The sequence below is a fragment of the Buteo buteo genome, chromosome Z (genome assembly GCF_964188355.1).
Source record: "Buteo buteo chromosome Z, bButBut1.hap1.1, whole genome shotgun sequence".
In the NCBI taxonomy this organism is placed as follows: Eukaryota; Metazoa; Chordata; class Aves; order Accipitriformes; family Accipitridae; genus Buteo; species Buteo buteo.
Window position 1 is genome coordinate 59884077 of NC_134204.1, and position 18791 is coordinate 59902867.

General features: G+C 40.1%; 1 protein-coding gene across 6 annotated transcripts in view; it reads left to right on the forward strand.

Annotated features, from left to right (window-relative positions):
- PAM (peptidylglycine alpha-amidating monooxygenase) overlaps window positions 1-18791 on the forward strand; it is a 152602-nt gene that overhangs the window by 8458 nt on the left and 125353 nt on the right. The window lies entirely within an intron of this gene.

An 18791-nucleotide genomic window follows, 5' to 3' on the forward strand; every position in this document is an offset into this window, starting at 1 on the left:
TATTTTGATCACAAAATTACTGATTTTTTTAAAGTATGTTAATTTAGAGTAGTCCTTTCAGAAGTACTTTCTGTGATATCTAATTTTAGAGAACCTAGCTGTTTCTATATAAGCTATTCCTACAAAACCTAGCTTTTATTACGTGACAGTTATGAGAATGTTAATTAAACAGTGATTTCTAGTTTTGTTTCTTTTTGACAGCAAAGATGTGCTTACCAATCCTTTTTTTTCTTTTTCTTTTTTTTTTCTTTGACTGTTTCACCAGGCTTTCTCCCTATGTGGTTAATACAACCATCACAGGATGGTTGAGGTCGGAAGGAGCCTTTGGAGATCATGTAGTATAATCTGCCCGCCACGCCTCACCCCCCCCACCCCCCACCCCCCCCCAAGTTAAGCAGGGACAGCTAGATCAGGTTGCCCAGGACTGTGTTAAGTCAGGTTTTGAGTACCTCCATGGATAGAGACTCTACAACTTCTCTGGCCAGCCTTTTCCCATGTTTGACCACCCTCATAATAAGTGTTTTATTTTGTTCAGACAGAACTTCTTGTGGTTCAGTTTATGCCCATTGCCTCTTGTCTTGTCAGTGGGCACCACTGAGAAAAGTCTGATGCTCTCTTCTTTGCTTTCACTCCACTCCAATCAATCTGATATTTATATGTCTTGATAAGTTCCATGCCCTCCCCAGCAAGCTGCCTCCTCTTCAGGCTATAAACAGTCCCACCTCTTCTCATATGGCAGATGCTCTAGTCCCTCAGTCATCTTTGTAGCCCTTTTCTGGAGTTGTGCCAGTATGTCCATGTCCCTCTTGTGCTGGGTTGCACAGAACTGGAGAGAGCACTCTAGGTGTGGCCTCACCAGTACTGACTGGAAGCTGAGGGATCACTTCTCTCAGCCTGCTGGTTGATGCTGTTCCTCAAGCAGCCCAGGATGCCGCTGGCTCCCTCTGCCATGAGTGCACATTGCTGGGTCCTTTTCACCTTGTCCATCAGGGCCCTTACTGCAAAACTACTGTCCAGCTGGTCAGCCCCCAGCCTCTCCTGCGTAGTGCATGGAGTTGTTGTCCCTTCCCAGATGCAGAACGCTGTGTTTTTGTTGGTTGAACTTTATGAGGTTCATGTCGACCCCTTTCTCCAGCCTGTTGAGGTCCCTCTGGATGGCTGCATGACCCTCTCGTGTATTGACCACTCCTCCCAGTTTGGTGTCATCAGCAAACTTACTGAGGGTGGACTCTGCCCCACCATCCAGATCATTAATGATGTTGAACAGGACTGGAGCCAGCATTCACTCCTGGGATACACGGCTAGTGACTGGCCTCCGGGTGGACTTTGTGCCACTGATTGTTACAGCCCTTTGAGCCTGGCAGTTCAGCCAGTCCACCTGTTTTCTAGACCATACTTCGCAGCAGTTCCTCTGTGAGTATGTTGTGAGAGACTGTGTGAAATATGGATACTTGGGTGACTAAGTCTGTTTAGTTAAAATAACAGTTCTCCAAACCAGTGTGTTAAACGGCTGTCTTGGAGATTCACAGAGAAGGAGAAAGCTTATCCGGAAGTTCTGAGTCCACCTGCTGCTCCACGCTAAGGGTCCAGCTCTAGCAATGGCTTGAGGTTGTTTTTGCTGACAGTAGCTTTGCAGGCCTGAAAATGTGTTCCTTTAGGATGTGATCTTAAAATCTAAAGTGGGCTTAAGTTGCTAGTTAACAAGACAAAGTGATTTATGTGAAAATACCTTCTAATTCCCATAAGAAATCGCCCATTTAATTTGCTCAGGAAGGACAATTATCTTTTGTATTTTCCACAAGTCACAAGCTGTGATGATAGTGGCAGTGAGTTATTATGGTCTTTCTTTTGTGGAATGGGCCTTAATAACTCTGTCATGGAAAAGATGTTTTAACGTTTGTATGAAAGGAAGGTAGTAACTCTTAGAGATGAGAACAATCTGCATTTCTCGCTGTAAGAGGTCAGTGGTTATCAAGCAGTCTCTGCGAGGGTCATCAAGGCACGGGGGTCTTCCCACACACCCCCTTTCCTGGCATCCTCGGACGTTGACCAGCACAGACGTCTCCCAAAACCTGGCCTAGTAGTTGCCCCCCCCGGGTGTGCGTCGTCCCAAAGCCCCGCCGGGGCGGTGGGCTCGCAGGGTGGCTGTGAGCCGCAGCCTGCCGACAGATGTCGCTGCGGGCTAGGGCAAGGCCCAGGCTTCCTGGGGCGGAGGGAGGGAGACCCGTGTCCGCTTTCTGCGGAACTGGTGGGCGGCGCGGCCTTCTGCGAAATGCATGTGGCAGAACATACTGAGGAGTATCGGCTGAGTGGTCGGAAATAGAGAGCCTGCTCCCCAGCACCTGGGCCAGCAGCAACAATTGCCCAAAGCCGTTGTAGTTCTGCATTGATGGGGGCGACCTCAGAGACCAAAAGCCTGACAGTATGTGCCACCCGTCCCCTTGCTGCCGGAGGCTCCACTAAGCCACGTCCTCAGCCAATACTAGGGCTTTGAGCTCGAAAGGCTCTTTGGCTAGTTCTTAACCTAAAACTACTGCGTGGGAAACTGCTCTCTTTGCTTGTTCAAAGGTGATTCTTACCTTTTCCTCTGGAAAGCACTGACTTTTTTTTTTTTTTTTTTCTCCTTACTATATTATATAATTATCTTAATATCTGGGCCAAATATGGTATAAATTGCCTCCGAAAGCCACAAAGACCGATAATCCTCTGTGTTTCTACTTTGCTCTGCATTTCTGCCATATAAAGTATGGTTTGTTTAGCTGATTTGGGCATTGCTCTGCAAAGTCTCTGCTAGTTTATCCTTCCAAATTTTATTTTTGTGGCAGCTCTCTGAATGTTTGGGGGCCTGATTTCCCAACCATGATTTTGCATTGTCTCAGTAACGTTACTCGATGCTTCTCTCACTTCTTGCTCAATGGTACCAGTGGTCCCTCCGGTGATGTAACATCATCCACATAGCTGAGCTATTTACATTGTGGGGAAGTATTGAAATCTTCCAAAGACTGGGCTACCACCCCACAGCAAATTGTGGGGCTGTGTGGATACCTCTGGGACAGTACTGTGAAGGTGTACTGCTGACCCCAGCACGAGCATGCAGATTGCTTCTGTGGTTCATTAGCAGCTGGAATGCCAAAGAAAGCTTTCACTGGATCCCATGCAGCATGCCACAGCTTCAGATACAGCATGCTGGAGGAGGGTGACAACATCGGGCACTGCAGCTCTGAGTGTGGGGCAGCCTTGTTTAGTGATCATTAACCACCTGTCATTCTCTGGGAGCTGTCAGGCATTTTCACTGCCCAGATGGGGCTATTGAAGGGGGGAATGGGCTCTCTGAGTAACTCCAGCCTCTAAGAGCTGTAATCGTCTGGGTGATGTCTATGTAGCCTGTACTGTTTGGATGCAACCCATTTTGAGGGAGGCTCAAAATTAGCAGGAACCCTAACCGCTTTTCCCACAGTGATAGTATAACTCCCAAAAGAATATTTGCCCCCTGTTTTCATGAAAGTTTTGCCTGCCAGCAAGTCATGCCCAGTAATGTATTTATATACTTTAGCTACCCGTACTTTTGTCATAAAAGGCAGGTGGGAATCCAATTTTAAAAGCAAAGGTATTGAACAAGCAGGTTCTTCTACCTCCTTCTTCCCCAGCGCTCCCAAGGGATTAATTTTAATCAGTTTATTTTTAAGGTAAAGGGATGGGTCCCTGTAAATTACGGTGACCTCAGGCCTATAACCATTAGAGCCATCACTTGCTGATGGTTATGACTCCTCCAGTGTACTGTCAGTGGAATATAAGGTTTGTTACCTCCCCATGTGCCCCAGCCACCCACTGCACCTTGTGAGAGAAAGATCCAAATCTAGTCAATTGATACAGGTTTTGTACATGAACCACCAGATTGGGGTAACTAATTGGTCCTGGTCTACTCTCCCTTTCCCCGCTGAATGGGGGAGCAGAAGGTGTAATTGCTCTATCTGCTGTCCTGATTTCTTTTTGTGGTCTGTTTTTTTTTTCCCTTTGACTTGTTTATATTTTTCCTGTAAACAGAGGGTGGTTTTCTATCAATTTTGTCTTTTGGGACTCTGGCTGGAGTAAAACTAAAAACATCTCCTTTTGAGTAACTCTTCTCTGTTGCAGGGTTTGTATCCACAAAGCATATACAATATATCTTCCCCTGACAAGCAGGAGGGTTGTCTCTTTCATGATACCCACCAGCACACAGCACAGGCTGGCATGGGGCACTCCAGCAGATTCCCTTGCAGCAGCTGCCCATACTGACATGTGGGCTTCCCAAGCCTTATGCACAAGGCCTGATAGATCAGACGTGGCTTGCCCAAGATCGCTAACTCCTCAAATGCAATGTCTTCCAGAGGGCTACCATCACACCTCATGGTTTGTTGAATTTGAAATTATTGGATCAGGGTTTAAAGAGCAGATAGTGATCAGAACACTTCAGAGCAGGCTTCTTTTTAGTATAAAAAGAGGGGTCTTTTTCACGTTCATAGTTGATTCACTTTTGAAAGCAGAAGTGCAGACAGTGAGTATTTGTACATTGACGTTGTATGGTGAAAAAGCTGATGAAGCTGAGACTGTATCTGACCTGAAACAAAATCAGTAATGACCAGATATGAAAAACAGCATGTTGCAGTGAGACTTTCTCACCTTTCTTTCTTGAAAAGAGTTGATCAAAGCAAAGGACCTCATAGTTGTCTGCCTCAGTTTTGGACCATGTTCGGCTTATATCCTGAGAAGTTTGATACAGCCTTTTTCACCCCATGGGATATAGAATGCTTATTGCTTCTTTTTAACTGCTTTTATCTAATGTGATACATTTCATCTTCAGAAGAAATTGAATTGAACAAAGTGAATAGCTACCCAATCTTCTGTTTTCACTTGTGTTAAAGAAAAAAAAAATAATCAGAACTGCATTTAAAGACCCATTACTCTTTATATGTGGTCTTCAAAAGACATCTTGGATTTGGAAGTTGGTCTTCTAGCAGTAGTCTCAGTGTCATGTGATAATTGGCCTTTTATTCCTAAGGTTGTTTGAGGGTAGTACAGACAGATAATGCAATACTACATTACCTATATTGTTATATCAATTCATGTACTGTTGTTGCACTCATGATACATATCAGTGGAAATTGTGAGCATGTATAGCAAATTGGTGATCAATTCAGTTCTTCCGCTTGCCTTAGTTGGCTGGAAGCAAAATTGCATACTTAGTCTTTTTTTGTTGTTTTTCTTTGTTTGTTTTTAAATAGGCATCAGAGCTAGCAACATGTTAAGGAATTGGGAATGGTTATTGGCCACTTGCAGAAGTCAGATCAGCTTGTTGAATATACTTCTACCATTGTGATAACCTTGTTTGTGCATTGTAGTAATGATTCTTTTTAATACTGTGTTGTTTCTTTACCATCCTTTTGCCTGCTGGTAAAGGTATTCCATAGTTAGCTAACGTGGCAAGGAGTTGTCTGTTCATTTGATTACTTGTGACTATTTCTTGCAGTAGTTGCTAGTTCAGAAATTAATTGCAAGCATGATTTTGATTGATCAGAAGCAATCTATTTTGGAAAATTTGCTTTGAAGTGATGTAGCTTTCCTCAGATGTCTGTGCTTCGTCTCAGACCACTGCTTGATCATGGGAGAGGATCTTTGATCTGTGGAAATGCTTGGTTCTTTGGTCTTCCCAAGGCTATACTGTGGCTTTTACTGAGGTTTGTCTTTATCCTGTTCTTCCTGCTTGGGAGTAAGTAATTAGCTTCTAGCATAAGTTCTCCCAGTTTCTAGATAATAAAGAGTAGAAAACTTGCTGGTATTCTCAGTGGATTCATTATGTGAATGTTTTATTCTTACCATATTGAGTTTTGCCGCCTTGAGCTTCAGGAAGATGCCTAAAACATTAACTTCACTTTTCCATAAGAGTCTAAATATAAATAAATATTCCTATGTAACTAATCTTTGGCTTTACTGGAAATATCCTCGTACTTTAAAAGAGGATTTCTTTGCACTGCTGTTGATACAAAACTTGTTAGCTGTGCAACACTTAGAGATGAGCCCATAACTGTAGAGTTAAGAGTGCACTGTAGTTGGGAGGTTTGGTGGCATATTTTGAGCAGGGATGTCATCAAGATTGTGTGAACTTTTTTAAGCTAACATGGGATTTAAATGATTATCAGGGCTGTAAAAGAAGCATGTCCCATGAGAACTGTGTCACTCAGTCTGTAAGTTCTGTTTAAAATGTATTTTAAAACAGTAGTTAAACTAAATATTTGTGTAGAATATGATTTTTTTTGTTGTTTGCTACTTTTTTCTTATTTCAGGATAGTTGCCATTGCTAGCTAGTTTTGTTGTTGTCGTCATCCCCGCTCCCCCACCCCCTGCCCAGTTTAATTTATTTTTGAAATGACCTTGCTCTAGATCTGGAAACTGTGACTAGGTAGGAAACTGATCTAACAGACCTAGTATAACTTTGTCCCTTCAGGGAAGTCAATTTTCATTACAAGTGTTTCCTTTATTGCCATCTCCAATACTTGAATTGTGTAAAATTAAAATTGGAATAATAGATTACTAGTGTAAGAACAGTGACACTGATGTAATATCTCAAAGATAAAGTGAAATAAAGCTTCAGCATAGTGTAGCAATATTAAGCAAGTACTCTCAAGTCACCATTAGTGCTTAGACACCTTAGAAAATCTGCACTGGGGCTTTTACAGTTGCCACGTCACACTCCCAACAGAGCTGGAAGTATTGTTTTTGTATGAGGAAAATACCTCTAGGTGAGGTTAGCAGTGTTCTGTAGTATCTAGTGTTAGAGCCTAACAAAGTGAATGAAAAGCAGCTGGCCTTGGGCAAGCATAGTCCATTGGTTTTATTAGTTTCAGGAGACCTTCCTCCTAGCGCTTCATAGCCTAACACCTTTGCTTTTTTCAGGATCCTGTATGACATTAAGGAGTAAAAGAATAAGGTGGTATCAAAAAGGTTTTAAAAGGAGTTCACACTGGAAATAAGATCTACTGAAAAAAAAAAAAGCTTCAGAAACTGCAAACTAAGTATTTTTCTTATGAATATAGAAGCAACGTCAAAGTGTTGAAGATGGCTTGTATAAAATATTGCACATACAGTACTTTCCTAATGTCAGGCTGAAGTGCTTTCTGAAAATGACTTGCAAACAGAAAGGATTAATGATTTAATTAATCTCAAACCCAACTCTCTTTATTTGCATAAGTGCAGTTTCCTGTCATCTTTGGGCAATTTGCAGGTTTTTGCTGCTATAAATAGTGTTCTCATTATTTAGTTACTCTATTTGACCTCTTTTATTCAGATTCTGTTCTGACTATCCATTTAGTGGACATGTTTGTACTAAATACATTTGCAAAATAGGCTATAAATTAGTATCTTGTTATACTTAAGTGCTTTTTGAAAAGTTTGTATTCACTGTGAAATAGAACATGAAAGTTTCTCAAGGTTCGTGTTTCTTGGCTTGTTGGCAGTTTCAGCTATAAGATACCATCTATAGTTACTAGGGTTTGTTGGTAATCTTAATGGACAAATATATATGTGCCAGAAAAAGGGGTAATCATGGATTAAAGCCACCTTTGTCGTTGAAGTTCTTGATGCTGCCCAGATTTTCTGGACACAAGTTAATGGACCCTTCTGGCTGTGGGCAGAGCTGCCTGCCATTCCTGCCCGTTACTGCCTGTCCCTATGGCTCTAGATCCCCATCCTCCCTGTTGGCTCTTACCCAGACTGACTTCTTCTCTATCTTGTTCAGTCTCTCTGTTAGGTGGTCTTGGTTTTTCATTTCTTCAACCAATTTACTTTCAACGTAGACCATATTTTCCTCAAAGTTGTTCCCATTAATTTCTTTCTACCTTGCTCTGGTCAGGCAGTCTCTGATTTGAAATTTGGGCATTTCTCCTCTGTTACAATGGCAAGGAAGTTGGGGGAGGGGGGAAATAAGGGAAAGATTTTCCTGCATTTAGTTCAGATAACTGGATCTGTAACATGACCTTCTCTTGTCAAAACCTTTTATTTTATGTCTGGTGGGAGAGGAGTGGTATTTTGACAATACTGCCCACAAGTATGAGAATGTTAGATCTGTTACGATTTGTACTTGTAGTCTTGTTGATGTGTTTCAGTTTTTTCCACCAGTCCCATTCAGAACAATTGCTTATCAACAAATAGTATTACTGGAGGATAACGTCATGTGTTTGCCGCCACATTTCAATTTCTGAGACATTTTTCTCCCCCCCCCCGCTTTGTTTTTTCCCCTTTCATTTTTGGAGGCTTTTAAAAATAACTCTCAGCTTCATAATTATGTCCTCAAAATATTCTTTCAAACCAGTTGTTTACCTGTAATTGGCTTTTCTAAATTGGGCTGGTTTTCTGTAGTTTTTTGTTGTTTCACATTTCTATTCTGTTTATAGTTCATTAGTTTTGTGCCCTCTTTTGAACTTGATTTACTTCTGTCATGCAGTAGTTTCATTTAATACTGGGTACTTTTTTTCCTTGAGCAACTGAGTTGTGGAAATCAATACAGAGTTACTACTTTATTGAAATTTAGAAGGCTACTGTTGAAAACTTTATTCAGGCTGACCTGAGCTTTTGAATTTGTGTTTTTATTAGATGCTTTCAGGAGCAAATATTTCCAAAGAATGGAATAAGTTTTCTAGTAACAGCACTAAGAAGCTCTATGTTCACAACAGGGCTCTGTCTTTCTATAGTTATTGTGTGTTTCAGTAAGCACTAAAGCTTTTCCTTGGATGATGTTCAAATCATGAAGATCTCCATCTGTGTCGTATTTCATCTTTTTCATCCCTGTCAAGACAGCTTGACCTACATACAACCACAGTAGTTTGCTTAGGAATATTTTTTGAGTTAGTGTATATGTGTATATATTAATTGAATATATAATATCTCTTCAATTATAATAGCATATATTCAGTTATTAGTAATGAACTGACACTTAGACTGTGTCCTTGAGATCTTTGGGGTAAGATTTTTGTAAGGCATTACAGTATCTGGTTACTAGTTTTATTTGAAGTTGGAGGGTGTTGTTTTATTTGTTTGTTTTTTTAATGAATGGATAGTAGTTGTCAAGAGCAGAAATTACCACTTGCTGACCTTGCTCTGCACTGCAGGTTGAAATTTCACTTGGGGCTAGATAGGCATAGTCACATCTGAAAGTGACTTGCTTTGTTTCACAGCTGCTACTACTTCAGCGAAATCAAAGTCTGAACAGTTGTGTCAGTCATTTACTGTGAGTATGGCCTGTTTCTTTTAAATTCTTAATGCAATATGATGTGGGTTGACCTTGGCCAGCTGCCAGACCCCAACCCAGCTGCTCTCTCCCTCTCCCTACTCAACAGGATGGGGAACAGCTCATGTGTCAAAACAAAGGCTGGGACATCACTTGCCAATTACCATCATGGGCAGACAGACTTGACTTGAGGAAGATTCATTTAATTTATTGCCAATTAAAAATAGAGTAGCATGGGCTCTCCATAGGCTGCAGCTTCCTTCAGGGCATCTCCACCTGCACTGGCATGGGGTCCTGCACAGGCTGCAAGGTGGATGGATACCTGGTCCGATGTGGGGCTCTCCAGGGGCTGCAGGGGAATCTCTGCTCCAGTGCCTGGAGCACCTCCTCCTTTACTTCGCTGGCCTTGGTGTCCACAGGGCTGTTCCTCACACTTTTTCCTCACTCCTCTCTTGCATACTGTGCTGTGCAGCAGTTTTGCCTTTCTTGAATATACTTTCCCAGAGGCAGCACCATCTTGGCTGCTGGGCTCAGCCATGCCCTGAGGTAGGTCCATTGAAGCCAGCTGGAACCAGCTGTGTCTGGCATGGGGTCAGCCCTGGTCTCTCCTCACAGAGTCCTCCCTGCAGCTCCCTGCTGCCAGCACCTGGGCACGTAAACCCAGTAAGACTCTGTCAATGAAAAATCAAAACTTGATTAAAAATAACATGGATAATCCATTCTGGGGACACTTGCAGTGCCTGTTGGTTTGTATAGTCCTATAGAACGAGTTACATAGAACTAGTTAAACAGTTCAGTGTTTCCTGATGGTGTTTGCAAGTACATCTCCTGCAGTTGAAAATGCCTGGTGAAGGGTAAAATGACTATTAGTTTTCTTTACAGAATCACAGAATAGTCAAGGTTGGCAGGGAGCTCTGGAGGTCATCTTGTCCAGCCACCCTACTCAAGCAAGACCACCTAGAGGACATGCCCAGGAACATGTCCAGATGGCTTTTGAAAATCTCCAAGGATGGAGGCTCCACAGCCTCACTGGGCAACCTGTGCCAGTGCCTGGTCACCCTCAGCGGTGATTTCTTCAGTGCTTGAGTGCCTCTCATAGTTGCCGTGATTGATCAAAGATTATAAAGAGTGAGCTTGCAGTGACATCAGCCTGCTCCTTCAGCACTCATGGGTGCATCCCATCAGGGCCTATGGACTTATATATGTCATTGGCTTAAGTATTCCCTGACTTCCTCTGTGATCAAGGGTATGTCTTCCTTGCTCTAGACTTGCCCCCTGGTGTCCTTGCCTGGAATGTGATAATGTGGTGATATTTAGTATGACATTTCCTCTCATTTTCTAACATAAAAAGAGACCAAGAGATTGGTTCAGATAAGGTTCATTATTTGCCTCTATGTGGACATAAAGGATTTTACACAGTAATTCAATGGGTTTTATTTATTTAAATGGTAGTTGTTGCTGCTATTAGCAGTATTAGCTCCTGCTCTGGGTTTGCTTTTGTCTAGTATGTGAGAGAGTACAGCTGCAGTCAGTTGTCTGCCTTGGAGCAGTTTTTCTGTGTGTCAGTCTGGTGTTGATCCACAAGCAAGGAATATGCCTTTAATGAAAATGTGATATTTAGGCCAAGGCACATTCACTAGGCAGGTGAATGGGCAGTTACTTCAATCCTAGTAGGTCGTCAGCTGCATTTTTACACAGGTGAGTTGCTCCTTGCCTGCCCTTCAATTCCAAACACAAGCTTTGTTTGTGTGTCCTCAGAGAATGTCCTCTGAGCCCAATTAGAACAAATATTATTACAGTCAAGATTTTTGTCTTTGATTTAACATAGCTTCCCAAAAAGGGATGGTAGCACAGACTTTGTAAAGGAGCAAACCAGTTCTCATCTTAAAAGCAATTCTACTGTCTTGCATAACTGAATCTTCTGAGGCCATTTCCCTTGCTATGCATGAGCTGTCAGGTGTTTTTTTTTTTTTTTTTTCCTTACTGTTAATCTTTGAGCTGTCTGTAGCAGATCTTAAATATACTTTATTATAACTTTCAATGAACTATACTCTTGTTATTTCCTTCTTTCAAGGGAGGATTAGGGAAAATTAGATTGTTTCAGCTTAATTGCACAATATTAGATAGGATTAGGCCTGGCATATCCAATTTTGTGACTCTCATTAACTTATTTGCAAGCCACAACTTTCTTTTAGAAGTGAAGCCTGTCATGTATCCACATTTAGAAAAATAATTTATTGATTGGTAATATAATGAAACTTCAACAGTTATGTAAAATACAAAGCAATCATGCTGCACCGTGGATGTGAATAATGGTACACCTAGTAGGACCATACTGTGATGATACTTTGACATGAATTTTTCATTTTTATCATATTCTGTCTTCTGTAAGTTCTTGTGAGCTGTGTCAAACTGTCCTTTCTTTCTCTGATTTTGCTAAAATTTTAATGCATCTCTCTGGTATATCTTGAGGTTCATTTTGTAGACCAAGCACAGCAGCTGCATAGGAGGTACCCTGTGGTTTTGGGCCTCCATTAAGCGCTGTGTTGACACAGCAGTGTCAGCTCTCAAATAGAAATGCTGAAACTCTCAAGGGGTGAGATATTTGGGTGTTGGTGTGGTGCATGCTGCCTGAAGGAATGCCTCACACATCTTCCTCCTTTCCATTGCTGGGAGCTAATAAGAGCATATTCTGTGAATTTCTGTCTCTGCTCGGGTATTAGGGGAGGAGTTCATCAGCTATTGTTGTATAGTGCTACTTGACAGTACTACTTTTCTCTAAAACAAAAATATGATTTACTCAGATCTGCTAGCTCATGTTCTATGTTTAGTTAGCTCATTGTTTTGTTTCCAAGCAGTCTGTGATAGCTCATGATCTTTAGGGGTGGTAGTGTCATATCCGTTGTTTATAGTTTTGTTAGAGCTGTTTGCTCTTTTGTTGGTGAAACTCAAACTGATTGTTACAGGGAGTATTTTGTTTTTATTTAAACTGGTGTTAAGGGCAAGAGTTGCATATGTTACCAGTAGAGAGGGGTTTAGGATTATAACTGTGTGGGGGTTTTGTTGTTGTGTTTAAAGGAGAGCAAATAACGTTAGAGGGATCTTTGCTTACCTGCATATAAATCTATTAAAAAAGGTGCTTTTTTGAAGGCCTGTTAAATTGCTGCTTCTTTTAGCATGCTCTGTCTTTCCAATTTACTTTAAAGAAAATCTTTTCACTGACTCTGTTTACTTTTTGTTTTCTACACACTGCCAAAGCAAATTCCAGTTAAATGACAAATCCTCATCAAAAGCAATTTTCTCTATGTTTTGTGCTCTGGCAAGGAATTATAAATTTGCATTCTTGATGCCTACATAGGTGTATTATGCATAGGACAAAGAAATAAATCAGTAATAAAACATGATGCAGTGGCAATGGGTTCTGTTTTCTTTTTATATCTGTACTTTTCTTGTTTATATGTAAACCCTCCTGGAGAAAACATTACGGCTCTAGATATTGCTCTTGTGATTGCTTTGTGAAGATCATCACTGTAACTCATTTCACTATCCATGGTACAAATCCTTTATTTTAATTGACTAAATCAAGCATATCTGTCTTCTTGTAATAAGTTTGGCCACTTTGAGTCATCTTGAAATACAAATAAACCTTCCATCATAATCTGTATTTGCTCACCTGTAGGGCCAAAATGGAAAAACAACTGGCAGTGTAAGGTGTTCATTGCACTGCGAAGTCTTGTCTCAGCTGAGCTAATTCAGGAAGCGTGGCTTGCCTTGCTCAGCTTGTTTACCAGATGTTCTGCAAGGCATTCCCTTGTCCTAATTAAATATTAAAGGTTCCTTGATCAAAATTTACCATTTATATTTCTGTGTAAAAGCTAGACAGGAGCTACTGGAAGACACAGAAATAACACACTCCATCTGTAAAATATCCAATGCGGAGATTTGCCAGTTGTAAAGTGCTGTGCAACTGTAAATCTCTTCCGCATGTAAACAAAGTCAGATATTCAAATCTTTCTTACATGCCCCTCTCTCAGACTTCTTGTGGTTACAGGAGAGGAGATTGTAGCCACAATGTTAGATTTTCTCATTTTTCTGTTCAGTTTGGGGTTGCTTATCTGAAAAAGTAACCCACTTAATTTGGCACAGTGGCTCTTTTATTTGTCTAATAGTGATTGAGAGTGGGAACATCTACAGCAAAAAATGTACTCTTGTGCTTATAAGCAGGCTGAGGTCTTTTCATAACTCATTTTGCTATATAAAAGCTAGAGGCATCTTGAAGTGTGGTGATTGTGGAAAGGTCCTTCTTCTAGAGATAAATTTCTGACTTGGGAAAACAAGGTATGCACATGTCACTGAGACCTTTTTGAGATTTGGAAGCAGTGTAAGCTCAGTATGCTCCTTGAAGTGGAAGTGTTGTTGAAGTTACTGCAGGACAGTACAGTGGAATGAGGAGTTTAAAAGAATCAGTATTTTGATTCTCTCAAGCATTTAGCTGACCTTTGGTGCACTTCAGTCTGTTCTTATGCCAGCAAAGCAGCAAAGAAATGGTGGCAGTCAATGACTGAAGGATAACCCTATTTTAGGGCAAAGCAGGAAATTTTGCTGTAAGCATTGAATTAAAAGCTGTGTTGTCATTCCATTGGCAGAGCTGCAGAAGGTATCTGATAATTGAACATGCATATATATAGCTAAGGGGGTGGAAGGAGGTTAATGTGTATTTCTTTTTCTGTGTCTCTGTGAGGAGCAGTTGGACAGAGCAAGACTAATATTTTTAGGTGACGGAAAGTTGAGATTTACTTCAGACTTCTTGTCTGAAATGCAGAAATGTAGAATGAAACAGAGTTTGAACAGTAAAGAGAGCAGTCTCGGCAAGTGCTTCATTTTCTGGTCTCAAACAGGGTGATGTGAACTGCTTCACCCTTACAAATATAAGTACATACTATTGTGTGCACTGCTGTTCCTTTTAAAGAAATGTATCAGAGTTATGAGAAGTTTTGTTTTCTACAGAAAAAACTGCTTGTGTGTTTCAAGGATCCATGTTTACAAGCATTAATTGCATGTAGGTATTGTGGTACAGTGTTATATGTAGACCTTGATCTTCAGAGCTATGCTTAAACTGTAGAAAAGATCTACTGAATATCTTTCTTCTTATATTATTTCAAAAGTTCACATATCAATACCAGTGCCTAGGTACATGTTGTCTGTAAATATGTTACACCATAACTATTTTAGAAGTAGTAGTATAGTCCCGTCTCTTTCTGATTTCATTTTTGTAGTTAATCCCTGTGTATTACATAAAGTAAATTTGCCTAGAACTCTAATTAAAGGAATGCGTAGACTGAGAAAAAAAGGATGTGTTCCAGACACTTAAGGGGAAGAGATTTGTGTAGCTGGAGACGGACAGAATCACCTGTTGAGAACAAAGTTGTGCTGCTGCTTTGTTTGTTTTTTTTTTTTCTTTCCCTTCCTTGACTTGAGAGTGTCCTTGAAGAGATGGGTGGTGTCTGGTCATTCCAGACGTGTGTTCCCTCAGCATTACAACATTGGAAAAGATGTTTGTCATGAAGATAAGTGCAGGAATAAACAACATCTGAAAAAAAGGAAGTTGTGTTAGCATTCTGCTATTAATGCTGCTTCTGTGAAAGCCTTCTAGGTCTACCCAGTTCATAATATGCTGGAAGTGGGGCTGGTGCTGAGTAAGAGACGGATTTGCATAGGTTTGGTAGTAGAACTGCATGAAATAATTAAAATACTTTGCTTGGCCTGTAACAGCTGTATATTATTTATGTGTTTGTGCTCCGTGATATGACCAAGTTCAGGAATTGATGCTATAGAGTAAGGAGTTACTGCTTGAGAGTACTTTCCCTCCTTTTTACCACTAGTGGTGGTGGTGATATGAATTGTAGTTCTGTTTTGGCAACATATCACTGTAGAAAATTAGAGAAAACCCTTCAGCTGGAGATGTACAGATATGAAATGAAACAAAGTGCTTTCCTAATTCAAAATGTTTTGTAATTTAATTTGGTATTCATAATCCCTTACATTCCACCATACTAATAGTATATTTTTTGTGTGTAATACCAATTTAACGTTTCCTGCTTTGACAAATAACAATCTGATGGTTTTCATCAATATTCTATCATACGGTAAATGTTCATCACTATATAAGCTGGTACTTACAGCTTGTCCTGTACCTACCTGTTTAACAGTTACTGATTTAAATGGCTTGTGCCCAAATTTCAGTACGGATGAGAAGGTAAAAGCTGCTGAAAATGCTCTGGAAAACAGTGGTAAATGTTGTGTGTGTGTATTCTTGATCTCTTTTGCAGAAATTGTGTGTGTGGGAAGATCCACAGAAGAGATGGGAGTAAGTAGGTTGGAATGCCTCTTAATAAGAACAGGACTTCAGAATATGCTGTTGTGATTGCTTGAGCTATTCTCTTTCATTCTTTCTATTGCTGTAGAAATGAGATTCCTGGAAGATTATGGAGTGTTAGTCTAATAGTCTTAGAAGCTTAAGCATATGAGGAAACCATTACATGTGTCTGCAAAAATGAAGTCAAGATTGTTCTTCTACATACCAACCTTAATATTTTTTAGTACTTGATTTTTTGACCTTAAGAATTTGAGTGCTGTGCTTGCATCATTATTTGCAATCCCATTTTAACTTATGCTGATATCCTAACCTTGTGCCTGTATCCAGTCATCTAAAAATAATATGACTGCTTTTTCTTTTTTTTTTTTGTTTGGTTTGGTTTTTGTTCCTGCTTGGAACCCACGCTTTATTCAGCTTAAACAAAGGCTCTTAAGAGGCAAGCAAAACTGTCATTTGGCATTCCTCCCCCCCCTCCCCCTGGCTTTCTTATTGATACTTGTATCTGACCTAAATTGCTTGGGTTTCTGTGGGGATTCCGAAAGGTACATTGTATATACAAACCCTCTTGGCTGACAGTATCAACTTTCCATACCAAATTAAGTCGGTGCCCGAGGAATGAACAAGCTAGTCTTTAATTTTACGTGGTTCTTAAAGCGGTCATGTGAGTTAGCTTGAGATGGAAGAGGAGATTGTAGAATTTGCCCAGAGAAATACTTTCACATGAGATTCTACTTTGAAAAACTTGAGACTTAGCTACTAAATCAAGACCTCTGAGATGACGGATTTATTTGATTTATTTATTATTACACCCTCTGAGGGGACGGATGTAATTTACTAGATATGTCAGATACTGCCTGTTCCTTCGCTTCCCAAAACAGAAAGGAGATTGTGAGAAAGGTGTTTTGGATAAATGCCTCTTTAAAAGATGTATGTGTCATCCAGTAATTTAAGAATGTGTAAGTTTTCATTTTCATCCTTTGTAACTACATTTTCAACTTTGTAGTCAAGAGATTAGTGCTTCAATTCTAGAACAAGCTTTTATATTTGGCTTCAGGCTGATCTATTTAGGTTTGGGTGCTTTTCATTTTTTTTTTTTAATTATTCACTTGAGAATGTATTGGAGATGGTAGACACCCTTGCATCTTTTACAGCTTGGCTTTAGAAGAAGTTTCACTGTTAATATTGCTGTGGCCGTTTTTGACTTTTAGGCTTCCTAACAAGAGCTAACTAGCTTGTTATGTCAGTCTCTAAAGGTGGAGTTGGAGGGAGCAGAGTGGGTACAATTCTCTGTTGAGCTACTATTTTGAGCTGCTATTTGTCTCTACCTATGCATCCACATAGATGGGTGCTGTTAGTGTCCTTTAGGGACCTAATACGTGTCTGAACAGAGAATCAACAAAAAACCCCACCTAGTTATGGCTTTCTACATCGCTGCAGTTAGAGGGAACTTATTTGAGTTGTATATATAACTTTATGATAAAGACAATTCTCCAACTGTTTTCTACTTCTGTTCTTTACCTTTTCTTTTCCCTAACTTGTGCATAGCATTATATGCATAAAGCAACACAGACTGTGATGGAGAGCAATACACTTCCTTGTACCTTAGATCAATGGCTTTGAAACCAGGTGTGTGTGCAGAAAGTTTGCTATGAAAAGCAGTCTATGTATGTGAAGTATCTGAGGCATTTTGCACTTGTATTTGAAAAAGGGACCACAAAGTGTGCTGCTTTTTTTTTTTTTTTTTTTTTTTTTTTAAAAAAAAGGTGCAAAATCTAGTCGGCAAGATTTGTCATGTTGAATGACGACTCACTGTGGAAGTGTTTGGCCCAGCAGCATTCTTAATCTCGTGATCGGAGTTTTCAACCTAACTTTGGAAAGTGCAGCTTCTTTGCAAGGGTTTGATTGATGTTAGAATTGAAACAATGACTTTCATTAAACAACCAGTTTACAGCAGCTCTTCTAGACACTCCAGATCAGGCGAATCCTAACTAACTGTGTGTCTAGAATCTGTGTGTGTAGGTAGGAAGCAGACATCAGCCTTCTGCATAGGAGGTGATGTTGATTTCCTTAGAAATTTTTGTATTGGTAGGCTGCAGTCTAAACAGAACTATGCATATTTTAATCAGCTCCTTGTACTCAATACTGAGTGACAGTGGTTCATAACGAGGTCAGGTTGCTGGCCATACAGTTCAGCATGGTATGCTATGTTCTTTTCCCACATATATGGAATATGAACTGACTGTCTCGGCTATGATGTAAAAGAACTTGTGTAATGAATCATCCTATGAACTACTTTTTTCTTTGGAATGGGTTTTCCAATGAAGTTTTTAGACTTCTAAGTATTATAGAAATTAATGAAAGCACTGTAGCATTACACTTGTGGTTTGTTTTGTTTCGTTTTTTTTTTTAAATATCTAACAGTTGTGAGGAGGGCGAGGTTAGGATTAGATTGGAATAGAAACTGTCAAAGATTACACAATAATCTGATCTTCAGGGGAAAAATAAAATTAATTTGAAGATTCTAACTTACAGCTTTGAGCCAAACCCAATAGATAAAATGATTGATTCTGTCTTTTCTGGGGAAATAGTATGCTTCTAAAAGAAGAACTGTTAATTGATAGTGCTGCTCAGGCAGAACATTAACTGTGGAAATGACCAGTAAGGGGAACTTGAGTGCCTAGAGAATTCAGAACTAGAGTGTCTGCATCATTGTTCTCCAATTTTTATCATATTTGTGTTAAAGCAGTGAAACTGATTTCACAATAACCCTATCATAGTTAAGCCAGACCTACAGACAGCAATTTCCTCCCCAGCATGCCCTTAGCAATTGAAAACCCAAACTTGTTGGAACTAAAAAAAAAAGCCAATGTGACTTGGAGGTTTCTTTGGTCCTTTTTGCCTTTCATCCCCTACACTTCCATTTTGGTTTTGTGTAGTTCATTGGGTCATTCGTCTTGTGGTTATTCTTTAGTTTTGAAAAAACAAATAAACCTCAGCTGAGCTATTTGTATGCAAGATGCAGAGATAATACTGCAGTTTTCTGGAAAGCATAGCCAAAACTTCTTATTCAGTTACCTGTTGGCCATATCATGTCACTGCTGGTAATATTTACTTAGGCTTTGTCTTTCATAAGTGGTATATTGGCAGATAGTCGTT